Below are 7,931 nucleotides of genomic sequence, written 5' to 3' on the forward strand. Positions count from 1 at the left end.
CTGGAGAGCTGAGGGGGCCCGGGGGCAGCGGGGGAGGGAAGACGCAGGAGTGGGGCCGGGCGGCCGGGAGGTGGCCAGCAGGTGGGGTGACCAAGGCGCGAGCAGCCCGGCCAGGTGCCGGGAGACCGCACCCCTCNGCCCCCTGCGTCTCCTCGGCCCCATCTCGCCTCTCCCGGCCATCTGGTCTACACAGGACCTGCGTGGGGACACCGGACCCTCCCTGGGGTCTCACCCAGAGGACCGGGTCCTCGGGCTTCCCCCAAACAGCAACCATGACTAAACCAATGACCTTAAGATGATGTTGTTATTAAATGCACATCACTATTTTTTTAATGTTTATTTATTTTTGAGAGAGAGAGAGAGTCCGAAGCAGCTCCAGACTCTGAGCTGTCAGCAAGCCTGACACCGGGCTGGAGCCCACCAACCCTGAGATCATGACCTGAGCCCAAGTCAGATGCCTAACGACTGAGTTTAACCAACTGAGCTACCCCATGTTACTTACTTTGATAGCTGGCTTTAAGTCTATTTTCTTTGCAATGCATTTTAAAGATTAATTAGCAAAACTGTCCATTCACTCCCGCCCTAAGGACTGAAGTCTAGGAAGAGCGCAAGGAACCCTCCAGTGGGGACCTTCGGTGAGCCCCGCTGGCTGCCCACACCAGAGAGAAAGGATGGAGGGGGCGTTCAGGAAGCGGAGACCTGGCGAGAGATCATTCTATCTGGAGAACTTTGTTCTCTCGCACACACTCCTTGGCTGGAAACATTGTAACTAGAGGCAGCCGGAATCTTTAACCCCCTGCACACCCGCTATGGCAGATGGGACTCTGTGGCCCGTGTGCAGTATAAGCCGCCGGCAACCCTGCCCAGAAGCATTTCAGTCTAGGGCATGAAAATCATCCATACCAACGCGACCACAAGCTAGCGCTGAAAAATAAATGTCATCTGGGGACCTGGAGACAGAAATTAAGGAAGATCAAGCAATGTGAAACTCAGGTAAAAATATATAAGTCTAAGTGTCCGTGCACATTTATAGTACAGATACACATCCCACGTTAACTCTGACTAGAGGTCAATATTGCCGTTGTACAGAGTTGGAAATCCCGGGCTAGAGTGCACAAGGTGGCACACACAGGAAAGGCTGCAGTATGAACGTCTGAACGCAGTTTGGTCCCTTCGTTAGAGCTGTTGTCTTTGAGCGCGAGGGTCTAAGGCTGAGCTGAGCCTCCACGCCCGGGAACCAGACCCGCTGGTGTAGACGTGTCTACACGCCTCCCTGGGCTCACTTTGCCCAAAACACTAGGTCAGCTTTCCATTCCTGGGTGAGGAGTCCAGCCCCCTCTGGCCAACATCTCTACTTTGTAACAGCGACACAGCTTCGAGGAAGAACAAAGCGTTCCCTGTGCCAGGAGGCAAAAGGCTGAAGTCAAGTCAGTGGCTGAAATACGGGCACAAGAGCTCAGAGGCCGGGTCCTGCCTCCGCTGGGTTTTAACCGCGCTAGTGCTGGTCCAGGCGAGGGAGCGCCGAGGGCGAGAAGCTGCCCTAACCCCCTTCCCAGGATGCTGGGACATCCCCAGTGTCCCTGTGGATGAGACAGTCCCCAGGGAAGCTCTGTGGCCGCTTGTCAAGAGCCCACCCACAAGCGGCTCTGGTCCCCTGATGTCACTGCCCTCCCCCACCCCCGTGAAGTGGCCCCAGGCACCCCTGCTGGATAGTCAAGGCCCCAGTAACGGAACGGGTTAGGGATTCAGCCAGACATGCAATCACGCTGTGACACCAAGTGCAGAGCGCGGGGTTTATTCTCTGTATTGTCGCTCTCAGTGAAATGACGCCCGGGAATCGGGGCTCATGGGTTTCAGCCTCCCGGACTCCGTCGTCCTGCTGAAAACACTCGCAGGCTCTTCCGTGATGATCTGCTAGGAAGGGCTCCTGCTGTCCCCAGGGACAGGACACCGTCAGGAGCAGGCTCCTTGAAGCGCGACACCAGATATCAGCGCCGGGCTCGCAGAGCAGGCCGCCTCCTCCGCGTGGGCAGAGCAAGGCCCGTCCCCCCATCGGGGTCGTGACCAGAGCCAGGACAGGCTGTGCGGCCCGTCTGCTGAAGAGGCCCCGTCTCCTGCCCGGGACACTGTTCTGTTTCCTCCAACCGCCTTTGCAGGCAGGCCGATTCCCTCTCACAGCAGGGGGTACGTGACAAAGAAAGGCCACCTCTCTTTGTGTGGGTGTGATGCGTGTGGGTGCTGCGTCCTCTCTGCGGGGGCAGGCGGAAACCCCCACTCTTCATCCCAGGGCTGGAGGGCGACAGCGCCCGAGAAGGGCCATCCCAGCCGCATCCGGGTGAGAACACTCGTGGAAGAAACTGCACAGACAGAGGACCCGTGACCATCTAAATGGAGGGACTGCTTCCCGGGGAAGTGGTAATAAGCCGAAACTCCAGGTCATCCCCAAATTTTCTAGAAAGCTTGCTTCAGAGACTGTGGGTTGAGACCTGGAATCTTGCACGCAGCTGGGAAACCGGTGAGTATTTTGTGGGTCACAAATGCTTTTTCTAACCAGACGGGCAAAACTTCTTAGGGGATCGTGACAATTGAATCGCCACTTTATCTTACTGTTTCTGCTGTTTTTGGTAGTAAGTGTTTTGGGGAATTGTCTGCAAAGTTTCCTCCAGCTCCAAGCTGGGCTCCAGACAGACTGTCACCCTGCCACCCACCCCTCCTTCGAGTGGGAGTCATGTCACCTAAACATTGCAGACACAGGCAAAACACCGACAATCGTGCACGGTAACGGTGAGTAAGGCTCTCATCCAGGATGTGTGCAAAGGCCAGCGCCTCTGGTCCTTTCCCAAGCTTCAGGTGGACGTCTGTGCATAAGCCTGCACACGTGATGTGAGGAAGCCATGCTGGCCCGTGTCGCTGTCACCCTGCAGGCCTGCCACACGGTCAGGCGAAGGGGGAGGCCGGCCCCTGTCCCCAGAAGGAGAGATGTGCCCCCATGAGTGGTCTGACATAAGTGTCCCCATAAGACGTGCCCCTCAAACCTCCATGTCTGAGGGACTCAGGCCAGCATCATCTCTAACGTCCGTCCTTCTGTGTGGATCATGGACAAGAGAGGTGTGGTATCCTTGGTTAACCTTGACCCAAGCACCTGAGGCCATATAAGCAAATGAGGAGCTGATGAAACCCCGGTTGTCCTCTGTCCCCTGTGCCGGGAATCTGCACGTGCTTACGGGGTCAGATACAAATGGGTCATTGTCACCAAATCCAGAAGCTGATTTTTTTTTAAATTTTTTCCATTTATTTATTTTTGAGAGACAGAGCACAAGTGAGGGAGGGGCAGAGAGAGAGGGAGACACAGAATCCGAAGCAGCTCCAGGCTCTGATCTGTCAGCACAGAGCCTGACGCGGGACTCGAACCCATGAACCGCGAGATCATGACCTGAGCCGAAGTAGTATGCTTAACCAACTGAGCCCCTCCGGCGCCCCTTAAAGCATTAATCTTTAGCAGGTTGGAACTTCAGGTCTTTAACACCCACATAGATTCTATGCAAACCTACCCTCCAACTTTGAGAAGGAGCCATAGAAAACACCTTCCCTTTTCTCTCCAGGTCCTGATCCTGACTGGTACCCAGCTGATATTTTATCTACATAAAGTAGCCTAATGTAACTTTTTAAAAAAATGTTTTATTTATTTCTAGGAGAGAGAGAGAGACAGCGTGAGCAGGAGAGGGTCAGAGAGAGAGGGAGTCACAGACTCCGAAACAGGCTCCAGGCTCTGAGCTGGCAGTCAGCACAGAGCCCGACGCGGGGCTCGAGCCCACGAACCGCGAGATCATGACCTAAGCGAAAGTCGGTCGCCCAACCAACTAAGCCACCCAGGCGCCCCCTAATGTAACTTTTAAAAACAGATTCCTACCTCTCTGGTAAGAAATTATTACCAGTCCCTTCTGGTAAGAAATGGTGGCCCAGGAGAGGAATTCACACTTAAATTTACCTTTAATATTTCATAAGTTTCTGTATACTTAAACATTTCAGGAATCATTTTTTAAAAATCTTTTTTAATTGTTTCTGGGATAGTTATTGATATTTTATATTGTGTCTTTCTTTCATACCTCACAAGTTTCTTCTCTATCTCTTCCACCTGTCAAGATGTCACATTGTTTTGTTTTTTATTTAAAGATAAAAACACACCAAAAAACCATCCAAGTCCAGGTTAGTGGGAAATCAGAGAAGATATCACAGAGTTAAGTGTGTTTGTCTTATGATGGAACACCGTGGAATCTTAAGAAAGTCGATGTGTTTTTAAGTGTCTACAACTGCACATTAGGAAATGTAAGGTTTTAGCCAACTTACCAAGTTTACAAAGTAACGTATCTATAACACCAGACTGAGAATCTTGATTTTAACACCTTTTGAGTTTATGACCTTTCCAGATGATTTCCAGAACAGCACTGAGCAGGGGTCTCCTCTTAGGCAAAATTACAACCTACATTCTCTGGATGTAGGATGCTTCCCTCCCTCCTGACCCCCTGCCTCCCCGGCTCCCCCAGATGCCTCAACCTGCTGGGCTCTGAGTCCCACCAATTTCTGATTTCTCCACGGTCCCAGGTAACCCAAGGTGTCACCTTTTCTGCCCGTAAGGCAAAGCCCTCAGGGTGGACCACACTCACCAGGAGATGGGAATGAAGTCAGTTAACCTAATTCATCAGCTATGGCCGACACTCTAGATCCTGGTCCAAGCAACAAGTGAAGGGTTGGGTGTTTCTGGGCTTAACCGAGTCTGACGGGCAGACTGTGCTGAGACATTTCATCATCAGGAGAAAAGGTTGTCTGGACCCCTTACGTATTCTAGGTGACCTCCTCCCGCACCACATAAAGTCTGAATGCTGAGGTGGCCACAGCGCTTGTGAAGGTGGGTCCCCACTCAACCAGGGCCGTGTCTACCACTGGGGTGGCGATGCGCTCGGTACCGTCCTCCCCCGCCCTCCCCCCCCAGCTGGACCAGAAGCAATTTACGCTGCCAACAGTTCAAGACCACATAGACATTCCCCTCATTCTTTTTTTTTAAAATATATTTTATTAAAAAAAAATTTTAATGTTTTATCTGTTTCTGAGAGAGACAAAGAGAGAGACAGCGTGAGCAAGGGAGGGGCAGAGAGAGAGGGGGACACAGAATCCGAAACAGGCTCCAGGCTCAGCACAGAGCCCGACATGGGGCTCGAACCCACGGACTGCGAGATCATGACCCGAGCCGAAGTCGGCCGCTTAACCGACTGAGCCCCCAGGCGCCCCTACTCCCCTCGTTCTGATTCTCATATTCCCAGGTCATCTTTCTTCTCTTCAGTTATAGGATTTTTCAGTGAATAAAAATGACATTAACACATGTTCCTTTAGCTCCTGTTCTCAGGGTCTTCAGTAAGCAAGAAATTTCTAGTTGTCTTCAGAAGAAACAGAGAAGAAACACGAGCCATTTCTCTCCCCTTTATGTGGGCTTTGGGGGTCCTTGACCAGGAGCAAAGGGTTATTTGTGCAGCCTTGACTGTGACTCACCAGCCCACATGCCAATGTGAAATTATGTGTCTTTGTTGAGTCCCTGAGGTTCCCAGGGCAGAGAGGTGGGAAGGAAGGGGGGGTGGATCACCCTTAGAAGCCGGAGGACATCTGTGGGCCACCCCAGAGAAGCGAGGGCACATGAAGGCTGGGAGACGCCTGGATCCTTCCAGGGCCGGAAGAAAACAGCCCGTCCCGGGCTCTGACTCAGCAATGGTCACACGGTCCGCGGCCCCGGGGCACGGCCAGGGCTGCTGACCTCGGGACCCTCAGACCTCAAGGCAGGCAGTACCCACCCCAGGGTCCCGTAAGTCACCTAGATGCGGGGACAGGGTTGCCGAGGGAGCGCTGCTCTGCCCGCTGACCTCGGCTGGCTGGAGTCCGGACATGACTCTTGACCGGAAGCATTCTTCCCTGCACTTCATGCCATGGGCCAGACTTGGCAATGGCAGAGGAGCCCAGCCCTGCGGAAGCTCTGGTTTCCATTCTAGGTAAGAGTCGGTGAAGATCAGGTGTCAGAGCGGAGGGTCCAAGGCCAAAAGTGTGTCATCCTAAGACAGATGCAGACACGTGTGCCCCCAAGTACGAGCCGGGGGCCGTGCGGGAGGAGAAGACACAGACGGGTGTGTCAGAAGCCAAAAGGTTCACACGGATGTAAGACTGTGATGTTGTCTTCCGATCAGGTCAATGCACGGCGACCTCGGTGGCAGACGACCGGGAGACATGCGAGTCGTGGCCGGAGAGGGACCAGAGCGGGCAGTTTAGCCCCCAGAGTGGCTGGAGACGGAGCAGGAAGCACACCCGATGTGCAGAGCTGGCAGGGAGCCTGACCTGCCTTCCAGGGACTTCCAGAGGGCGGGCTCTGGAGCAGCTTAGAGACCAGGCACGGCCACCCCCCCGGGCCACCTGCGAGCCCTCCCCAGGGACCCCACTGAGCAGCTGTCCTGTGGAGCCTTCCTGCAGCCCCATCGGTCAGACCAGGTACGCAGGGGACAGGCATGCGCCATCCCAGGTGGGGGACCCCCGCCCAGGCTGGGGGAGGGGCTCCACAAAGGCTGGGCGGCTCCCAGCGCACGGCCAGGGCCGGACGCCGAGCTCTCCCCACGGACAGTCCATGCTCTACACGTGCCCCGCAGCAGCCACGGGGGAGAGAGGTGAGATCGAGCTGCTGCACCTTGTGGCCCGGAAGTGCCACTGACAGGTGGCTGAGTGTCTGGGTGGGGCCTGGGCTTTTCCACCTTTCCCGCGGGCACGTGTCCTCCAGCCCCACTCTGGCGGTTCCGGGAACAAACCCAGAGTAGGGAACGGAGGGGCCTCCCAGCCGCACGGGGGAGTGTCGGTTCACTAGCCTCCTACAAACCGCCGGGCAGCGGGCAAGTCATTTAGCCTTGACCTTGACACTGTTCCCAAGGGCACGATGGCCTCGCTCCCCCAGTGTGAATGCCCTGCCCCCCACCCATCTGTCCTGGGACCACAGGGGGAGATGCTAGCGGCCAGGACTCCCCTCCAGACCAAACGAGCAAGGGGCGGTGGGGGTCTCCGTGGAGGGCGGCAGGGGCTTGCCGGCTGGGCTCCCTCAGGGAGTGGCCCTGACAAGTACGAAGTCCTGCTACCCACCTGGCCAGGGCTCTGAAGTGGGGGGGGGGGCGTTTCAGGCCCATCCAGGGCTCGGAATGCAGGGGCCCGGAGGACCCCCACGGTGGGCTGCACCCCGAGGTTGGAGGGAGTGAGCCCGGAGGGAGGGGAGGGATGTCCTCAGCCTCAGAGGCTGCAGGAGGTGCCATGGGCTAAGCCCGTGAGGACCGCGCCACATCCTGGTAGCGCCTCCCGTACACCCTCCCCAGAGACCGTGGCTAGAATATTCTCAGCAGTTCTGAGCACGAAACTTTGTTTCCGACCGCTTGCTTTTCTTTGCACTTCTCCCCCCAGTGCCTCAGGATGTCCCCATAAAAGAACGGGCAGTGGCAGAGGTGACTAGTCTCCCGCTCCGCTGGCCACTGGCCAGGATTTTCCTGTACACCCTGTCTCCTTCCTCCCTACAGCCCAGTGCACACCAGGCACTTCCAGTCCCGCAGCAAAGGCGAGGCCGGGGTTCGCTGGGACTGTGCTGCCACGGGCCTCCTCCTTCCCTGCTGGTCCACGTGCTCGGGCGCCGCAGAGCCTGAGAAGCCTCAGGGCAGGGGCGCCTGGCGGGGGGCAGCCGGTGAAGCACCCCACTTCAGCTCAGGTCACCATCCATCTCACAGTTCGCGGGTTCGAGCCCCGCGTCGGGCTCTGTGCTGGCGGCTCGTAGCCTGGGGCCTGTTTCAGAGTCTGTGTCTCCCCCTGTCTCTGCCCCTCCCCTGCCGTGCTCTGTCTATCAAAAATAAATAATAAATATTAAAAAA

General features: G+C 55.9%; 1 long non-coding RNA gene across 2 annotated transcripts; it reads left to right on the forward strand.

Moving 5' to 3' along the window:
- The first annotated feature begins 2,093 nt into the window (after nt 1–2,093).
- LOC144229208 (uncharacterized) lies at nt 2,094–7,896 on the forward strand. Of its 2 annotated transcripts, none has more exons than XR_013334388.1 (3): nt 2,094–2,515; nt 6,228–6,525; nt 7,587–7,896. It is a non-coding gene; the product is annotated as an uncharacterized LOC144229208 (long non-coding RNA). The 2 variants fall into 2 exon arrangements; XR_013334389.1 differs by lacking the exon at nt 2,094–2,515 and adding an exon at nt 5,616–6,035.
- Nucleotides 7,897–7,931: the final 35 nt, after the last annotated feature.

Source organism: Crocuta crocuta, unplaced genomic scaffold, assembly GCF_008692635.1.
Source record: "Crocuta crocuta isolate KB4526 unplaced genomic scaffold, BGI_CrCroc_1.0 scaffold455, whole genome shotgun sequence".
NCBI lineage: Eukaryota > Metazoa > Chordata > Mammalia > Carnivora > Hyaenidae > Crocuta > Crocuta crocuta.